A 21,051-nucleotide genomic window follows, 5' to 3' on the forward strand; every position below is an offset into this window, starting at 1 on the left:
AGTTCTTGGAACTCATTTTATCTCTACAATACTTAATTGTGTTGCAATAGCTAAATGTTTGCTCTATCACATCAATTAAGTGTGTATTACTGTTACCACTGGCCTGTCCACCTGCTTCATCATGCATGGTGCAAAAACAATGGCTGACCATTGCTGGATACCACTATGCTACCTCTGCTATAAATACATAGGACATGGAATTGGCTCAGGGGCAAGGTCTCCACCTGGTGGAAAAATACACCAGGCAAACAAATCACCATCCTCTTTACATCTTTGGTTCACAATCACAGGACCCACATAGCAATGCTCTAGCAAGTAGACATACAGCAACTAAAATGTAAGCAAGGTAGCAAGAAAAGTTGTAGTGACCCTTAACACCACCTTCCTCAAAGAAAGTAAAGACGTGCCAGGTGTTCTTGGGAAAGTAACCAGCATTTCTAATGGAGTTTAGTAAATATACATAAAAAGAGGCTGACATCTAAAACATGCAAAATACACCTAAAGCATTATCAAGAATGTCAAAGCCACCATCACAGCCTCCCGCTATCGCAAGCCCCAAATCAGGCAAAGTAGAACGATGAACCTGAAGAGAGATCTATTTGGAAGTCTGATGTCCGCCGACCTGCCAATCACAGCAGCCAATGCAGAGAACAGCCCTTTTAACACTGTCCCAAAACAACTCGCCATCCCCAGGCCTTATCTAAACCACTTAATCTGACTTGATATGTGTTTATTTATTTATTTATTTATTTATTGGGGTTTATGAGGTGCCAACCACGGACACAGACATTGTGTGGCACCTCCAAAACAAAAGATAAGGGGAAGAGGATGTCTGACCTTTGGAGACATTCAGATCAGTAAAGTGAAGGGTGGGGATGGGGGAAGAGCGTAGTATAATACTTTTCAGAGAGTTCAGTGGACTGCTGCAGTTCATAGACATGATAGTTTGTACATAGTACAGTGCAATACAACAGTGCATAGTCTTAAGCAACAGCAGGTGCATGTAAACAAACTGTTATCTTCTGATGATGCCCCAAACCATATTATCATAAACCATAGTTTTTGTGCTAGGACACAGAGAACATGAAACCCATAGACTAAATTTGAAACAATGTTGAAAGTTTACCAGTTTTTATTAGATTGCACTGAATCAATTTGATTGGACATTACAGGGAAATCAACTTAGTAAATATATATTCAATTCCCAATGCAAACTTAGGGTGGAGATTTACTACAACACAACCTGATTCGTAATTCCCAAGTAAATGCATTATGAAATTATATCACCATCACTACTTCTAACACAAGATTTGTCCTATTAATTTCTCAAGTTGAATAGCAACTGGCCAATCGTAGGTTGTCTCTATATCGTGTCATTTAAAAAAATGTAATCTTTACTTATATCGCGCACCACTGACCCAGAGGCTTAAGGGCGCCCAACATAACAAGCAGACATAACAAGAACAGACACAACGCTGAGTCCGGGGCCATTACAGAAACATTTGTATGGGGCTGGTTGGTCAGAGGACAGGGCAGTTTTTGTGAACTACCTGAACAGAAAAGTCTTTAGCCTTTTACTAAACAGGGGGCGGATGATCTCTCTTCCCGCGGAGGATGCTGCTGCAAAATTCTTTTAACCTGGGTCATCCTATGGGCTGGAACTCTGAGTTGATTGGTGCTATTTGATCTGAGATTGCTTACACTCTATTTTATTTCCAGCACTTCACTCAAATATAGTGGAGACGACACTTTCAGGCACTTATGTGTTATGAGGAGAAGGCGAATGTCAATTCTGGCTTCTATAGGGAGGCAGTGCAGGCTCCTTCTTGCATCTGATACATGATACCTTCTTTTGAGATCCATGATAGTTCTGACTGCATTATTCTGTATATCCTAAAGCTGACCTTTGTCAGACTTAGATAGGCTAGCATGCAGACTGCTACAATAATCCAGGCTGGAACCAATCACAGTCCTAGCTAATATCTCGTGGCTTGCTCTTGAAATAAAAGGCTGTGCTTGTGTCAACAGTTTGATGTAATATGAAGCTGGGGACACTAAACTGCTGACCCGTGCCTTCAGGTTATGATCAAAAAAGACCCCCAGATTTTTCACTTTGTTTTTGGTTTTTATATCACAACCATCGATTTGAAACTGGGAATATCAATACTCTGTTTCCATCTCTTGGGTTTTAGCCTTAGTGTCTACTACCATCAGTTCAATTTATGCGGCGTTCAGGGTTAGCCATTTGTTACTCATCCACCATTGGATCTGTCCAAAGATCCGAATGATAGTTTTCTCATCCTCTACCTAATTACCAGAGAGAGCGATAACACATTGTGTATCATCTGTGTAATTAGTGAAATAAATGTTTTCTTCTAGGAGGTCGAGGAATGGAACAGTGACAATGTTATGAATTGAGTGATATAGACATGCCCCTTGCGGTATCCCATGTGTGAGCACGACAGGTTCTGCATCAGCCGATGCACTGCTTTCTCTCCACCATCCGATACTAAGGAATGATTCAGCCCAATGGGTAGCTGACCCCAAAGACCCTGCCACCTCCCTCAACCTGGAGATCAATAATGCGAGATCTACCAGGTTGACGCCAGCGGAGAGGTCCAACAACATCAGCAGGGCTGTCTACCCATTGTCCATGATACAGAGAAGTCTGGATTTCAGATCCGAAAGAGCAGTCTCTGTGCCATGGTTTTCCCTGAATCCTGATTGCCATTTGTTCAAAATCGTACTCTTCATGAGTTGCGTCATGACTTTTGTATACAATCAAGAATCTTCAGCAAGAAAAGGGAGTTGGAAATTGCCCTATAGTTCAGAGGATTTAATGGGCATAAACCTGGCTTTTTAAGCAGGGGCGTACTCTGTGTATTCTTAATTCTCACAGGGACATGGCTATCACTGAATGAGGCATTGACAAACTTACACAAGGTGCTGATCATCAAGGGGTTGAGCATGTTTTTGTAACCATAGCAGGGCACACATCCCCCTTACAGGGAGTTGGCTTCACATTTTCTATTAATGATGCCAGTTATGACTCTGACACTGTTTTAAAGTAGAACTATTAATCTTGCCACCACAACTTCTGGGTAATATTGACAGTTATCTCAGCACTGGGCGCCATGGATTTTCTGGTAAATTCAATATTAAGTTTAATTGCATTTAATTTGCCAAACATGGTTTCCTGGATGGATGCACACCATTCAGCATCCCTAGTGATAATCTCTGTTTTGCTGTGAACCCGGTGTTCTAATTCCTTAAGGATATTAATCAGTTCCCTTGCCTGGGATTTCGCTTTGTTAATTCTGTTGTCAAGAGAGGACTTTTTTGCTTGTATAACGGCTTCCTTAAATCTTTTAGCCGCACACCTATAACCCTCTTTGTTGATCTCATTCAAAGAGGTTTTCCATCTATAAAGGCTTTTCAACTTGGCACTCTTAAGGATTTGTAAATCCGGAGTAAACCAGGTGTTAGCCTGCTCTGATTAACCTTTTTTTATTTTTAAAGGTGCTAAAGCGTTAGGTCTTCAATTCAAAAATCCTTTCAGGTGTCCAGTAAATTCTCTTTAAGAGCTTAATCTGTCCCACACACACTCCTCCGTTCAGTGACAAAAGAGGAATGTTTCCTCAGATCATCTCTCATCTGACTGCATCCATACCAGACGTGAGTTTTTGAGATGGTTTCATTTTTTTTTAAATATAATTACTCTGAATAAGATTTTGTACAGTGTGTTCACTGACATAACGTCTCAATTCCATCTCCTCCTTTCTCTAAAGAGACCAAGGGCCAGATTACAGAATCCTTTCACCAGTTCATTTGCAATTTTAAACTCTGGGGCCACATTGGAAAACCTTTGTACCATGACAAGTGCCATTTTGCATGGTTAAGAATAGGGCAACAACTGCCCTAGTACAACACACATATTTATGTTCAATGCATTTTTGCACTAGGGAAAACTTTGCCCATGTGCAAAAATGCATTGAAACAAGAGGGTTTTGCCTGAGGGCCAAGTGTTCCCTGGCGTAATACCATGCAAAATTGTACTTTATGCGGTGCAAATGTTTTCTAAAAAGGCCCAACTATTTTTGAACTAGGGCAAACGTTGGCCTAGTGCTAACAAGTTGAAAAACTGTATTGCACTGCACGGTTTCCGTAACTGGCCCCATGAAGTAACTGTTGTATTTAAACTCTGTCACGTTTCATTGATCTAGGCCCCTGCTTCTCACCTGCTCTTCCCTTCCTAACCCAAACACTGTGGGTGTGAGGACTGGGTCTTATAAGCCGGACCATAGTGCATCATAGAATACCACCTAGGTCAGGTATCTGCACCCTTTGGCTCTCCAGATGTTTTGGATTGTAACTCTCATCAGCCCTAGCTATCATAGCCAGTGGTGAGGCACCTTGGGAATCATAGCTCACAAAATCTGGAGAGCCACGGGTTGCAGACCTGTGACCTAGGGCATTACTCAAACTGTCTCCTCTAGATCCTGGGGCCTGAGCTGCCTACCTGCTGCCCACCACCATTCCATGACAAACACAATTTGCAAAGTAGCATCTCTACTTACATGGTAGGGCATCCAAAATGGCTCCACACAAAATGGCGTTCTTCTTGCTGAGAACCTGCGCTGGTAGTCACAGCATTCTTCTTCTCAACGTGTCCGATTTTCTGACCCTGCTACTAGCTAATGGGTGTAACCCAGCCCCTTTGGCATGGCCATGAAGAATGCGTACTGGATGAGATCTGGCTGAACATACAATGTGCAAGCATTGTATGTTCTTCTTTATATGGCCAACAGAGAAGAGCTGGCATCATAAGAAAGTGTCAGCCATTTTGGAAAGGGACATGTCAGGCTATAAGAAAGAGTGGTTGTTCAAGTAGAATTGTGTGCAGCCTCTTACTAATCAGCGTCTTTATCATGTTTGCTGCCACACAGATATCCACCTACCTTTGGCTACATTGTAGACCCCATTGGATGGTTTATAATAATATATCCATAAAACTGTGTGCAAAGTCTAAACCTGTCAGTTTGGTTCATGATCATAAAAGAGAAATTGTTTGAATAATGTTTTTAATTTGAAACATGTGTAGGGAAATTAACGAACCCCAAAGCATTTTATCTTGTGAATTTGCCTGTAAAATAAAATACTGTTTACATGTGTCTGCTTGTTGTGCGTGTTTAGTAAATTGTGGTTTTGTTCAATGAGGTATCAATGTTATGAATTAAATTGGGGAGGGGGTTACCATTTCTTTTAAAAACTTGAATATTAAATGTAATACTTAGAATGTAAGAAGTTCTTGGTTGTTATTCAAATGAATATTGTATGTATACATTGGTTTCTCATTCACTGACCTCCCAGTTGCTCCTTTTTTGAGAACATGGGGCATTTTCTGAAAGGCATTGGGCCTTTCTCTGTTGGTAATGTGCAAGTGGTAGGTAGGGTTATGTGACAATCTTCTGGGGCAATGTTTAGTGGGTGGAACAATCTTCTGGAGGCAGTGGGGGCAGTATGCAAGGGGCATGGGTGTGGGGAGACAATATGGGTGCAATATTAAAAGGTGTATTCCACAAACTCTGGGAGCAATATAAAAGTGAATAAGGCAAGGGCATGCATGTGGGGGAAATGTGAAGTGGAATAGGGCACTAGTCTTGGGGAATTACACTGGTGAAACTGGCATGAACCTTTTCTGGGAGTACTGAAGCTAACCCGGGAATTATCTTGGGGTTATGGGAAACTGCTGCAGCCTGGAGGCAATGCAGAGATGTAATGTTGTGGAACTTTTCAAGTGAAACATTGGCCTTCAGAGGGCCTCCTGGCATTAGAGCAGGTGTAAGAAGTGAAGTCTCAGCAAATGCAGTTCTTAAGGTTTTTCCAAATTCAAGTAGATCCTTTATTAGGTGTGAAAAGGACAGTAGATACTTCCACGATCATAAAGTGAAAGTTGACAATGAACGCCTCCCCCCTGCAATTACTGTCTAGGAATGTAACAAACAAGGTTAGTGAGTATGAAGGTGGGTACATTCCGGTATGTCCCTTTATGTGGCGCACACATGATTTTAAATGTTATCCACATCCCTTGTTTCCAGTAGGGTCGTTGGAGAACTGGTGAATTGTGGGACATTTTGGACAGTTTAATTGTGACCTACTGCTGCTTTTTGGATAGCCTGGACACGGTGTATGAAATGTGGTGGTATCCCAGAATTCACTGCATTGGAACAGTCTTTAGATGATGAACCAAAGGCTTTGACAAGGTTGACTTGAAGCACAGAGAAGAAAAGAGGAAGTCGTTGTTTTAAAGATTGTATCTGCTAATATATGGTTTGTGTTACTTTTTTGATTTGAGGTGTGTAATTAAAACCACTATCAGAAATAAAGCCCACCTTAGTGACTTTTGTAACTGGCGAGGGACACATTCCGAAGGGTGATTGCCAGAGTTCTGCCCTCCAACTAATCGGGATCAAGCCACAGACCCAAATCACCATTTTAGAGGTATTGGATTTTGAATGGTGTGTAATCACCTTTTGACTGATGGCTGACATGTATCAAGTGACGTGTGATTTACTGGCTTCTACCTTGACATCCACTCTCATAAATATGTGGGTGTTGCCTGAATACATATATATATATATATATTGTTTATTTGGTTAGCTGATATAATCAACTTTTCAAATATGTTTCAATTAAACAGTTTATACACACTCAAATATAAAAACATCATACTTTGTTTTTCTTGTCCAATGAAAACATTTTAGAGGCAAGATCAATCTAAATTAAAAATCGCTTAAAGAAACAAAGGAAGAAGAAAAGGGATAATAAGATCAAAATGAACACAAATGATATCATAACTACTCCTAAAAAAGCATCATGGTACTTACATTCTTTCCATGTCTTATGCTCATGGTCGCGGAAATAGCGATTTCAAAAAGTGTACGATTGCAATGCGGACTACTAATTTTGTATTAGCAAATAAAAAATGCCAGATTTCATCTGGGTTTCTACAAAGCTGGGGCACAGTGACTAACTTGAAATATTTTCCTCTTTTTTCCTTTAGTGCTGGGCATACCACAATGCAATGCTTGAGTGTTTCTCTTGCATCTGTGTCCTTTCAGAATCGACAGAAATTGTTTTCAGAGAGAATTATTTTCCTCTTAGCAAGATAGATTCATATAAGATAGAATGCCATACGTATTTAGATGCCTTGCCGGAGGTTGCAAGTAGAGAGTGAACCCGGGTAGGTGAGGGGTCAATCTCTGCTGAACTTTGCATTCAATACTAAAAGACTGGGATTCATTTGAATTAAAAGCTGCCATCTGGGAGCAGCCAGTCAGAAATTATTGCATCTCTCCAAGGACTGATCCATGGAAGACCCATAAGATGCTGGTGATCCAAGAGGATGTGATGTGGTCGGCAATATCAAAGGCTGCTAAGAGATCTAAAGGGGTTACAGCTCTGGCACCATCTGCCTTCATCGGATGTTGGTTATCAACGAGACAACAACGGTAGCTGTGCCGGTCTACGGCTGGATTGATGTGAATCCAGTAGATCATTAGACTCTATGAGGCTCATTACATGTTTGCCGGTCCGGAAATAAGGTGCCGGTAATAATGTATACCGGCACCTTTCCGGACCTGCTGGTAGGGGTCTAACCTGTCGGTAGCTCATGCCCCTACCAGAAGACAATTGCTGCAATCAGATGCACAGGTATTACCAGTGCCCATGATTGTGGCATCACCATCCCATGGTGTCCTATTGGACTCCATGGGGATGGGGATTTACCCACGCCTCTGCGACCCTTAATATCCAAGTAATACCGGGAAATTGGGTGGTGGAGACGGTATGATAGTCCCTGGCTATGGTGCCAGAATGACCAGTGGGATGCCCGGGAAACTTGTAATGAGTCTGAATGAGTTTCTGAATTTTAGATGACACGAAAGATTCTAATGCCTTACCCCAAAAGGAGAGTCTAGAGACATGCAAAAACCTTGCAGGATGCTCTGGATTCAATTTAGGCTTCTTTAAAAGTGGTAGTATCGTACCTTTTTGCAAGTGATGCGACTATGCCCTTCTCAACTGATAAGTTGACAAAAGCCTGCATAAGAGTGAAGAAGAATTTATCTGGAGGAAACTGGCAGGACCCATATCTGAGGGTTTGGCCTTGGATAGAGCCAATTTGAGCCTAGCAAAGTCTAGAGTTGGAAATGGCTGAAAGGCAGTGACAGTCTCAATGGGCTCACGTAGATATTGTGAAATCAGGGTCTGTATTAGGCGACCTAATGAATGAGGCATCGTGGATTTCGCAGAGCTTTGAGTTGAAATGGGGTCCAGTGCTGTCATTGCTGGTTTGCGATGGTGTTAATGCTCGCGCTATTGTTGCAGTGTAGCACAGATTGACCAGAGAAGGAAATAGTTCCTTTGGTAAATTAGGATCATAGAGGATTCTGTCAGTGTAATAGGCACATTTAGTCTTGTTTTGAAAGAATTTGAATTCAATGTGTACGCTGTAATTTTTTCTGCTAGGATATATGTTTTCGATGATCGTCTCTCTTGCTGGGAAACCAAATGTTTACCTTCAGCTATCTCTTTCCTATACCAGACTTCTGAACATGTCAAGTGTGTTTTTCCACGTATTCCCCATAAAGGAGCTAAGAAATCAAGAGTTTTAAAAGTATTTAAATAGTCTCTATTTGAGTATTGATATCTTCAACATAGGTCTGGGGTCGAGAGGAAATGACAGGTATGGTTTCTATGGTTATCCAATTCCATTTTCTCCCTCTTTCCCCAGAGCTTCCCTTGGTACCTTGGTTTTATATATGCATCCATTAATTTACGTGGAAATGGCAGTACATGGGGATCTGTTCAAACAATAGGAAGAGCAGGACTATTTGTTACAAGGGAATGTTTTGCAGAAAATATGTCCAAAGTATGGCTGTCACAGTGAGTGGGGTCTTGGAGTAACTAAGTTAAATCCAAGTCCTGAAGAGGTGAGAAGCAATCTTTTACTCTTAGGTTGTTTTTGTGTTTCATGCATACATTATAATCCCCTACAGTGCAAAATTGTGAAGATGATAGTAATATCGGAGCTACACAATGCCCATCATAGGAAAATGATCTTAAAATGATTAACTTGTTTGCTGATGAAGTCGAAGATTGGATGCATTTAAAATCAAAATGTAAAAAATGTTAGGTGGTTGAAGTCTATATTTCTGAGAAAGAACTATTTCACACACATGACTGTGCCTCCTCCATTTGCTGCATTGCATGCATCCTGGGTTATGATGTCATATTTTGATGGAACCAATTCATGTACACAAAAGTCACAATAATGCACAATCTAAGTCACAATACTGTACAGGGGAATCTAAATCGAAATACAGGATCGAATCATGAATCAAACAGCTGACCAAAGAGCTGAACAATTATTGCCCAAGTATATGTTCAGCCTAAGTGTCCGTGGGTTGAGCATTGGACTGAAGCATAACTACTACTAGATTTTGGCAGTCTATTTCATCTTGAAAGGTTTGAATCTTGTACCTGGTGCTGCTGTATTTCTTCAGAGATAGAAGGTCTCGAAATTTGCCACAAACCAAAGAGATGTTCAATTGCATCAGTAGTATTTCTGTTAATAGACAGGGCCTACATTTAGTGTCTCATGTTTTTCATGGTCCCTTGTGGGTCTTATGTATTTGCTTTTGGCACAGATCAGGTTTGGTAATGGTGCAACCCCTTGCACATTTCTGCTGAGCAGTTGTGTTCTTTGGTCCCTAAACTCTGCCCTTGGAGCCATGTCATGGTCCTTTGGTCTGGCCAGCCAATCCTTGCCCAAGTTTCCCAAAAGGGTTTTGGTGGTCAGAATGGCTAGTACCAAAAGGCAAATCCTGGTAGAGCTATAACACACAGGGAAGAAAGTCAGCCCGTTGGCCGCCAGGCACCCTCTTGACTGCAGTGTGGCAGTACAAGGATTAGAAACTAAAGGGTTTTAGGCAGCCATGCACCTAATGTGCCACCAGGAAACAAAAGAGAACTAACACAATACAACAACAAGAAAAGATACACAAGATACACAAGATACCATCTCTTTACAAGTTCTACAGGCTTGCTTGAGCAGCATGAAGCTCTGATCCCTGATTAGCCTGAGCGCATTGTCTTGTACGCCAAAGCCTGTCTCGGCAGGTGTGTCTTGGTCCTGTGATCAGACTGGTCAATGTTTGTGCTAATTTCCCCAAAGGATTATTGCAGCCATCTTAGTGATTCAGAGTTACTAAAACCGGCGCTGAACACAGCGCGGATTTGAGCAAATCAAATGCTGTCTGGTGATCCAAAGTCCATGGCAATGGCAAAGAAATGCCCTTCTTTGTCAAAGCCAGCATCTAACTTCCTTCTGCGTATTTGGGACTGACATGCCAGAATTAGTCTTTATTCATTCAGGTGTCAACCGTCTTCCCTCCTTTGACAGGAGATAGCCTAAATAGGCGACCTCCTGACAACAATATTCCAATTTTTTAAGTGAAGCTTTGTGGCCATGTTTCACTAGATGACAAAGCAACAACACAGTGCCTTCTTTACAGGCGCTCTCAGAGTCAGCAGCCAAGAGGAGATCATCTACATACTGTAATAACATGCAAGTAGTAGGCAACTCGGGAGTATCGAACTGCTCTTTCAATGCCCTACTATAAATACTTGGACTCTCAGTGTACCCTTGTGGTGCACGAGTGAATGTGAATGAGCGTCCACCTAGGGTAAACGCGAACAAATACCTGCTATCCTTGTGTATAGGAATAATAAAAAATGTGTTTTAAAAGATCAACAACGCTAAAGTGAGTGGCAGAAGCCGGAATCATGGTTAGTATCGTTGTAACATCAGATACAATAGGAAACTGAGGAGCCACAATTTTGTTAATAGCATGTAAATCAATTATAAAACAAAAGGGAATCGTATTATCACCTTTTTTGTATACTGGCAAAATGGGGCTGTTACATAGGCTACCCGTAATTTCCTCAATTACTCCACGATGTACAAAATCAGAAACTATACATTTCAAAGCCTGCTCGCCTTCAACTGAGGTCTTATATTGCGGGATGCGGGGCAATTTTACTTCATGTTTCAGAATAATTTTAACAGGTTCAATTTGAAGAATGCCCACATCATTATCATCAATTGCCCATAAACATTCTGGAACATTACTGAATTCTGGCGGTAAGGGGCGAGTCAAAAACTGAGAGGCGAGTGATTGCTGAAGTGAAATTGTTAACCGAACTCCGTCCGGAGAACAATGTATTACTGCATGCAATGCCTTCAACAAATTTAACTCCAGCAAGTTCTCCCCACAGTTTGTGATAAGTAGAAATTGACACTGTTCCGTGAAGGGACCCAGTGTTATCGGTACCGGCAAAGAGACCGGACAAACTACAGGTGTGCCCGAAAACCCTACGGAAATGTTGGACTGCCCTGACAGGGGAATATTTGGAACCCGTGAATGATCAATGGAACATTTCTGTGCTCCCGTATCTACTGAAAATAGATGCTTCCTATTTCCCACCGCCATCTCAATGTAGGGGCCTTTCTGATGAACGGGAATAGGCGTTGGTTCCCAATCCTGCGTCGGGCAATCCTAGCGGAACAGAATATTATCAAAAGGAAGCTCTTCAGAGAAGTACGCGGCAGAAGGGTGGTCAAAAATGTTTCTGTTATCCACATTCGAAACTTGCTTATCTTGTGAAGGAGGTTGCTGTGATTCTGGTGCAAACTGACCTCTGCCAAGGCCCCCTGCACCTGGGCGACCTCTGGATTGTCTACCCATGTTCCCAAATGACCTTTGCTGCAAGGTCGGACATTGTGCGCGCCCGTGGCCTTCCTGCCGACAAGGGGCACACTGGTTAATGGTTACCAGAGCCAAGGGCGCACTTCCCTGTGGAATGTACTGACCTCTAAATTGATTACCCCCTCTAGGGCTTCTAACAATCTGTTGTAATAAGACTTTTGTTTTCAGGTCACCCTTTCTTTTCTCAAGTTTTTCCTTTTCAGTATTTACACGATTTTCATAGTACTGAGCCATATGCAGTACTTCTGATTGAGACTTCGCCTGCCAAGCGCTTTCAGAAGACATAATCTGTAACTGGATGTCAGGCAACAATCCACGTACACATTTGTCGACAAACAGCCTTTTCCCTGTTTCTGTGCCTAAGTCTTGTCCACTGAAATCTGAAAATACCTGCTCGAACCGATTGAAGAAATCGGTAGCACCCTCAGATTTTCCTTGGACACAGGTCGTAAGCTTGTCCCAAATGATTCTTTTTCAGGAACTATAGTTTTCAATTTTACAATAATTCTATCAGGCAAGGTTAATATCACTTGAGGCGGTCGTTCGCCAGCTGGTCTTTCTCTATCTAGCCTAACCATGTTATCCCATGTATCTCCCAACCCAGGTATATCATCTATAGTCCTAATCTGTTTCCACAAATCGACTGGCAGGAGTACGGAAATAATAAATCAATATCACTTAAGGTGAATACCGACGACCCTAAGACCGACTCTGTTTCTTTATAGAACCCGGTCGGATTCTTTCTTACATCGGGAATAGATTGCTTTATGGTGTTCACTTCCTGTCTTGAAAACGGGACGTGAACAAACTGCGATATGTAATGTGCAGGAATTTCTCCCGCGACTATTCCTCGTGCAGCATCGGCCACAATCTCAACTTTCGTGACAAATGTCAGAGGGTCCTCTCTCATAGGCAACTGAGAAGTAGGCAGCTCTGAACGCTTACTAAGCAACAGAGCCAAATCAAGCGTTAAGGCAGTCAAAGAAGTATCAATCGAAAAAGCTCTCTTATAGACACTCAACAATTCTGCGGGACAACAAATCTTTTTCTTTACACACTCATTCTGTAGGTACTCTACTATCACCTGTATCACTTTCTTTTGCATTTCTAACGTATACTGACTATATGTGTCATATACTTCGTCTGGAGTTATCGACATATCCGAAATCCATTTTTATCACATCCTTTATACAAATTTGCGCTTCCTCACCCTTTAATTCACGGCGAGGAGAAAATCGTTTCTGTAAGTACATAATACCTAAACTACCACCATCTACTTCCTCATTCTGTAACCCTTCCAACTCCTTCCTATACTCAAAAATCCTCTCAACATGCTCATATACCTTCTCCGCAGTATCTCTGGACAACGCTAAGGCGTTCAAATCCCATAACCCTTCTGGGAAATCTACATCATTTAATCTATTCCACATTATACTCAAATGAGTCCCTCATCCTTCAATTAAAACATTTTTCTCAGGAATACCTTTTAAATTTTCGAGTGTGGAAAAAACATCAGCTTGTTCACCCTTCTACATGCAATGTTTAGCCCAAGCAATCAATTGATTCTTTTTTTCTGGGGACACAGTATTACGAGTCACAACCCTTGGTCTCGCTCCTTGGTCTACTACAAGCGACGCAGAATCACTTGGAAGAGGAAGAGTAGGCACATTCTGAATATCAACAGGTGGAGGCAAGGGGGCGGGCAAAGGAGCGACGGCTGGAAGAACAGGAAGAACAGCAGGGAGGACCGGAGGAACTATAGGAGGGGGAATAACAATGGGAAGGGGCAAAGCACCAGGGGGAGGGACGTACGGAGGTGGCGCTGAGGCACCGGGCCTTCGTTCATGCTAAAGTTTATTAATCAATTCATCTGACGTATGAAAATCTTTTGAGGGGTAGATTTTCTGAATGCCTAATTGAAACGCCCTGTCCGTGTTCCTAACTGACTCCAATTGTTTATTTTGATCATATAACCGTGCCTTTTCGACACTTGTCATATGTCTACGCATATGTTTCTCTCTACTCTTTTGTTGCTGCAAAGCTTCTGTTTTACAACTGTGCAATACATCAAATGCTGCAGGTCTAGCCTTTTTCTTTACTAACACAGACTCTAGATATTCTATACAAGGGATTTCAAAACTACCATTGGTTGGCCACCGAAGATTAGAATTATGTCTGGTCTGTCTGTGCCAAATGTCATTAAATGCTATACTACCAAAGCCTTTCTTACAGTACATAGTACATGCCGGCGACCCCTCCTGTGGTGCGGGACAGCTATCTTCCAAAGATTGTCTGTCGCTGCGGAATAATGCCCTAAAGCAGGCAGACAATGTCCCAGGTATATCAAAGTTCTGGTGTTACCTGGTCAAGTAATTGTGCTCGCGAGTACAATGCGCCAAATTCAAATTGTCAGGGTTAAATTAAGAATCGGGACACGATTCACCTGACAAAAGGACTGGGAGGCCCGATCGGGTTACTAAGGACAAGGCTAAGGACCCACGTATCTGGTGATTTTCGGCAAATTTACCCACCTCGATATATGGACCCTCGTCAAGACGTCGTCTCGGGCTGCAGCTCACCGTTCAGGGATCGGATCGTGCAGTTTTGTCGAGGAATTTGCTTCTCGTCTAGAGTGGCCATTTCTGTTGGCACCATCCGATCCCGGTCCGATAGCCGAGCCAACCTTCAACGAGACAAAGTCGATCTTGAGGGTCCCTATTCAGGCGCCATCTGTGGAATCAGAAAAATACAATATTAAGGCTTTTACACCATGCAAAGGAAAATACACTGACACGGGTTTGTAAAGATTCCCAGAATCTTTATTACAAAACTGAACAGTATCGAACAAAGTACACAAATAGCTATTTGGCTGTGAATACATCACAGAGACCACCAGCAGGGTTCAATGTGAGCAGTGAGCAGGGTTTTCTAGCTGGACATCAGCGTATTTATTCCGTTTGTTATAATGATGTCCAGCCTCTTACAAGTTAATTGTACACTGGGCTAGGGTCGCGCCAGGTTCGTTTCCTAATTTACATATCTCGTGCATGCGATTTACTTTTCAACATATTTACTAACACACACTATTATTCTTTAGTTTAACGTTTACACTCTTTACACATCGTTTTAATACAGATCAAACAAATGTTTAGCATGCCGTATTTGGATAGTATTATTGTTCTTGTATACTTGTAGGTTAACATCGCTGATTCAAGTAATTCCCTGATCCGAGGTCAACGAAGGACAAGGTCTACATGACCCTAACATGTAGCCTGAAGGCAGGTTGGGCATAAACTCCCCTACAGAGGTTGGAGAGGTTAAAGCAAGAACAAGAGCACACAAGACGGCCATTTTAGACTTTGCACAAGTAACTAAAATGGCGGCTTTAACCTAAAATTGAGGCTTGATTTACTTAAAGTCACGACCTTGTAATACGGATTTCCTCGCAAAGTGACTGGGCATAGGCCAACATATACAATGAGGACGAAACAATATTATATCAGTTCTAACATTAGAATAGCTAATGCCAAATGAGAATTCCTCACAGAACTACAAAAAGCTTAAGATCAAGTTAGCCAAGTGGAGGGCACCGCTACCCTGTTTCACCACAATGCAGAAGTATGAGGAACAGAAATTAGGAATTGCGGGAGTGGCTCTGATCTCTAAGAGAGGCATGGCAATTAAGGGAGTGGCTCTGGGGGATGGGGCAGTCGAAAAAATTGAGAGCGTGATTGCATTTGGTGGAAGAGCCACAAAAACGGAGCTAGGGTCCGACTCCTCTGGTGAAGTGGATACAGTGGGGGAATGGTTCCACTCTGTAAGCTATTTAGGGAGTGGCTATGCATTGTACAAGATTTCGAATAATTGAGGGAATGACTCATCTCTGTATGTGAGCCTTTAAACATGAGTTAGTGGCTGTGGGTGAGCCTGAAAAACAGACATAGTGGCTTCTAATAGCAGAAAATCCTGGAAAAATGAAGGGATGATCATAGTCTATGCAAGATCCTGAGAACTTGAATGACATGCTTGGGATGCCACGCAAGTATAATACAAGTCTCTTGACATATGACTAGTCAGTGTCTTGTGTTTTGATTTCATTCAAGCGCCTCTACTACCAGTGTCGATGCTGTTATCAAAGTCACACTACCACCACCACCTCAATCACCACGCGCCACTTATTTGTTTGGCCTGTACTTGGTAACACATTATTCCCTGCTTGTACAGTGTCTTGCTATTGGGGTTGGAACAGGTGTGTTTAACAGAATTTGATGCTGCTTAAAAAAGGGCTCAGAGGTTTATGAGCGTATTGTACCAGGTAAATGCTGTTCTATGATTCAGGGACAAACTACTAAATTGGGCATAAGCAGTGGGCTGAGTTTGTTTACAGTGAGGCCCATCACAAATGTGAAGATACAAAACATTATTGTTGCGACTACTTCATTGTGTTCTTGTCAGCTACCTCTTCATGCATTTGAACTCTTCATGGAAGGTGGTGCAATGGTCTTAGGTTGTGCTTTTGTGATTTAAATGGTTGTCCACAGTGCAATCGATGCACACTGCCTGAGTGAGTTAGAATGCCACCACTCGGTCATTGAGCATGTAACCCTGTCATGCACCTAAGTGGTATGGACATTTTAGACATTTTTGTACAGAAACAAGATTATATTACAAACAACCCACATTTTGGAATAGTACCTCTTAGGGTGCCCAAATGATTATCCTTGTAGGTACAAAATACCTTTCACACCAGAACACAGTGAAATACAAACTTAGAGGACACAATGTTGGGGTTGACTGTCTTTCGCATTTGCCTGTAAGATGGTAGTTGGGTCTTCACGAGTGCACTGTGGATGCTGGTAGCTCACGTAGGTGTGGTGTATACATTTTGCGTCTGTCACCGAGGAGACGATCGCAGTACAAAAAATCCCATTTTGCTATGAATTGGAAATTAGTTTTGGACTAGCCCAAGAAGAGGTATATGAACAGGAAATTGATGCATTCGTTCAAGAGGAAGATATGCTTTCAGTGGGGAAAGGTGGTCATTTGAGGGGTGCATGTTTTGTTATGCCTGTTATGCTGTTCCCCAAGTTGGTGGAATTGTTCAACACATTGGGAATGGAGCCCAATAAGCATACTCTATAGGACGAGCTGTAATGTCCAGCTGAAGTGAGCTTTCAATCGGTTCACAGTCAGAATTTACAGACTGTACTTGGCAGCATGTAGTCATTGCTTGCCACTATGAAGAAATTCCTGACAGTGCATTGTGGGGTCATCTTGATGTCGAGTTCTTCTTGGTTGTGTTGTGGTGCTATTGCCACATATTAAAGACTTGCACTAGTGCTGATATTTCTGTGTGTCTGTTTATGAACGAGAGGGAGTAGACAATATTCAAGACACTTACCATGGAAGGCCTGACGTCCACCGTAGCATCCCTCAAGAGCACATTGTATGCAGACAATATCCTCCCTACCTTCGGACTCGAGAACCTTTGGACTGAAGCACTCCACCCTTTACCTGGCAATCATCAACAATTCCTTCACTCAACGCAGCTTCTCATCAACCCTCAAGAGTGGACAAATCCTGATTGACAAGAGACTAACATTGGTCCATGATTACCGTAGCAACTACCACCCAATCAACCATATTCCCTTCCTGGTTAAGATCCTTAAGAAAGCAGTAGCCTCCTCCAACAACCTCCTTCAGTCCTACCAATCTGGCTTCGGATGCAGATGCAGCAGAGAAACACTACCCATCAAGGTGATCTAGGATGCCCTTAACATCCTCAACAATGGCCATCCTTGCTTCCTGGTTCTCCTTGACCACTCAGCAGATTTCACTACAGTTCACCACCAGATGATCACTGCCATTCTACATGGCTTCAAAAGGCACAGTAAGACCGTCCTCCGCTGGTTCAAATTCAACCTTGCTTGCCACCATTCATTCATCTAAATACATTCTTCCAATCGTGTAGAGAGTATCAGAGGTAAAAGAAAAGGGCAGAGGGCAAACAACACGTGTTCATTGGGTAGCAGGTGCAACATAAGCCTGTCTTTAATACCTCCACAGACTTCAATGTCTTGATGTCAGGTAGAGTTCTAGTGCTCAGGGATGAGTAAGGTCAGGCAGTGGAAGCGGGAGTCAGCAGAAAGGAAACTTGGGACAGAGAGTAGATTATGTTCCAAAGCAAGAGATTAGAGGGAAGACACTGGCTCACTCCCGTAAAAGCTTTCACAGGTATGCCTATGTGCCACTACTCCCGAACACGGTAACAAATGGGAGGGGTTAGGCTCATGTAAGAAGAGCAACAAGTCTAACAAATGTGTGCACGTAATGATTTGGCAAGCAAGGTGGGGAGGCTATTGGGAAAGGAGAAAGGTGGTGAAAGAATAGAAAGGAGAGGTGGTTAACAGGTGAAGGGGCAAAAAGGGAGGAGACACAAATACAAGAAAGATGGGAATCAACATCCCAGTTGTAGGAGGAAAAAAATGGGGAGAGAGGGTGGCTAAGGAAATTGAAAAAATGATGATTGGAGAATTGAGAAGTGATGGAGGAAGATGGCACAATCTGATGGAACCTCCAGGAACATCAGTGGGAAGAGAAGTAGCAACAAGGAGGATGTGGGCAGGAGAGATGAGGAGCAGATCAGAAGGAGAGATAAAGAGGAGGTTGCAAGGAGGCGGGAGGAAGCTGAGTAGGATATTCAAGGTGAGAGAAGGAAAGGGAGGTTTGACGGAGACAGTCAGTAGGAGTAAAGAAAGAATATCAGAGAGGAGAACAGCAGTCACAGAAAGGAGGTTGGAGAAAATATTAAGGAGATGGAAAGAGAGAAGAATCGACAGGAATGAAGGAGACAGCGAGAGCAAAAGGAGGGAAACACAAGCATGACAAGTGTGATCTGCTGAGAGGTGGAGGTAAGAGCCCATAGCAGAGAACAAAGGAGAAGCAGGCTGAAAAAAAAGGTGGTGAGTCAAAGACAAGAGGTGCAGAAAAGGTTCCCTAAAACAGGTGACCATTAATGAAATTGAAGGAGGAGGTCAGGAATGGGGCCTTGGGAAGTAAAGCCAGCACCTCAAGAAAGGGAAGTGGTGAGGAACAAATTGAGTCTCTAGGTAAACATAGCTTATCAGCTTCTTGATGGAAAGGGTTTTGTTCACCATTACAGTGCACCAAATGCAACGCTTGAAAGGGCGTAGTCGGCAAATACACATAGGACCAAGATCAGCATCAATGCATACTCAACCTACAGGATAATAAGTGGACAACCTGCCTTCCTCACTCAAGGAGGAAAGAAAGAAATGTGGGAAAACAAAAAAAAACAGGACTGTGAGTGACTTTGAATTGGTTATACTCAGGGTTGGACATGTTGTGTCCCCTTTGGGGGGGGCATAGGGCATGGGGTTTCTTTCTCAGTTCAGACCTTGAGGATGTGTTCCAGCAGCTTCTTTACCATCACCGTCTTCTTCCACTTCCATAACCACACCCCCATCAGAAGAAGTACCAGCAGCCGACTCAATTTTCCTCTTTTCCTAATGAGCACAAAATCCCCCTTGATTAGTATTTTCTAAGGAATTCAAACATTTCCCTGTGCATAATGCATGCCGGCTTCCAAAAATACATATGCTTTTGCAGAGTGTGAAGTTTTAAATGGGATCATTGTTATATCGGTGGTGACTAAAAATTCCCAGCCCTATGAAGTCAGCTTTTTCACACCAGCAAAGTCAATCATAGAGCTTCCAATGTTGGTGGTGATGCTCAGAGATTCTGAAGTGTCCATCACAGAAAAAGCTGGGGTTCCTGGGGTTGTTCAACTCCTGGCTGTGGCTGCCACTGTTCTTCCACATTGGCTTGGACTACTTGACCTGCTGTAGCTTAATTACTATTTCTTGCGTAAAATATGGCACTGATGTGTGGCAGAGACATGATTTTCTTTGTGCTGTGCTTCTATTGCTCTTCAGGTAAACTTGCATTCACATACCCAAGGCTAACAGAAGTACTATTATTGCCATCATTTGAGTGTATCCAGGATTCTTGCATCTGCCTTTCAGATATGCCTGCAGGTGTTCATAGTGGCTCACTGGCCGTAACATCATCGCCTGATAGAGAGTGGTGGTGAAGAATGACTGCCGTCTGCCTTTTCCTCACTTTCCGCACTGATCCTACCTTCTTCTGGAGGAATTGCTTTGGCTGCAATTAGCGGTGGAGCTTCCTACTTTTTTCTAGTGTCTCCCCTCCTCCTGTGAGCATTACTCCAGTGACAGTCACCTTCTTTCCCCTTGTTTCAAACTGGATGAAGCCTAGGACTGTAAATCAGCAGCACTTCTTCAGTGTTTTCTGCAGTATCAGAGGCACCCTGTACATCCATCAATGATGGCGGTGCAGGGCATTTTCTGAAGTATTGGGACATCTGATCACAGACTAAGCCACACTGTTGGTTGCCTTGGTGGTGTGCACTTTCTTGCTTGCTTCTGCTTGCTTCTTTGGAATAATTTTGCCTCTTTGGTCTCTCAGGAAATGTAATCTCTTGATTGATTGATTGATTGATTGATTGAGTGATTGATTGATTGATTGATTGATTGATTGATTGATCGGTCTACCTATTTGTAAGAGAAAAAAATGTCTATGTACTCATTTGAAATGTTCCGTATTCTCAGTTGGGAGAAATACAAATGTCCAGGAACATATATTATGCACAACATACATTTGTTTATAGATGTACTGCATATGCCTGAAAATCTGTCTCAGCTGCTTTATCTGGTTTGGGCAAAGGTTGTGTGATAGCCAAGATGGAAAAAAGTATTGATTACACCAATTTCATAAAAGTGTGTACACTACTTTACATTTGACAAAAATTGCCATCCCTCCTGATTTATTCTTCTTTCTCACTTTTGATGAGGCAATAATTGAAAAACCTTTTTGGCATTTTCCTCTATCATGCTCGTTGCACTTTAGCCCACATATGTACTGGTTAATAAAAGCAATTCATGCAAAACAGAATGACACAATATTTATATTAATCAGAAATAATGATAAATAGTGGTACTCAAGAGGAAGTAAAACATGGTAATTTAAGAAACATACAATAATGGCAAAATATAATATTGATCATAAATACTAATGAACCAGGTAAGGAAACATTCTTAGTAGTTCACTAAATACATTTGCTACTTGCATTGGATGCAAATGTTAATCAGAAACAATAATAATCAAGACAAATGAGATA

The sequence above is a fragment of the Ambystoma mexicanum genome, chromosome 12, assembly GCF_040938575.1.
Source record: "Ambystoma mexicanum isolate Mex_15411 chromosome 12, UKY_AmexF1_1, whole genome shotgun sequence".
NCBI lineage: Eukaryota > Metazoa > Chordata > Amphibia > Caudata > Ambystomatidae > Ambystoma > Ambystoma mexicanum.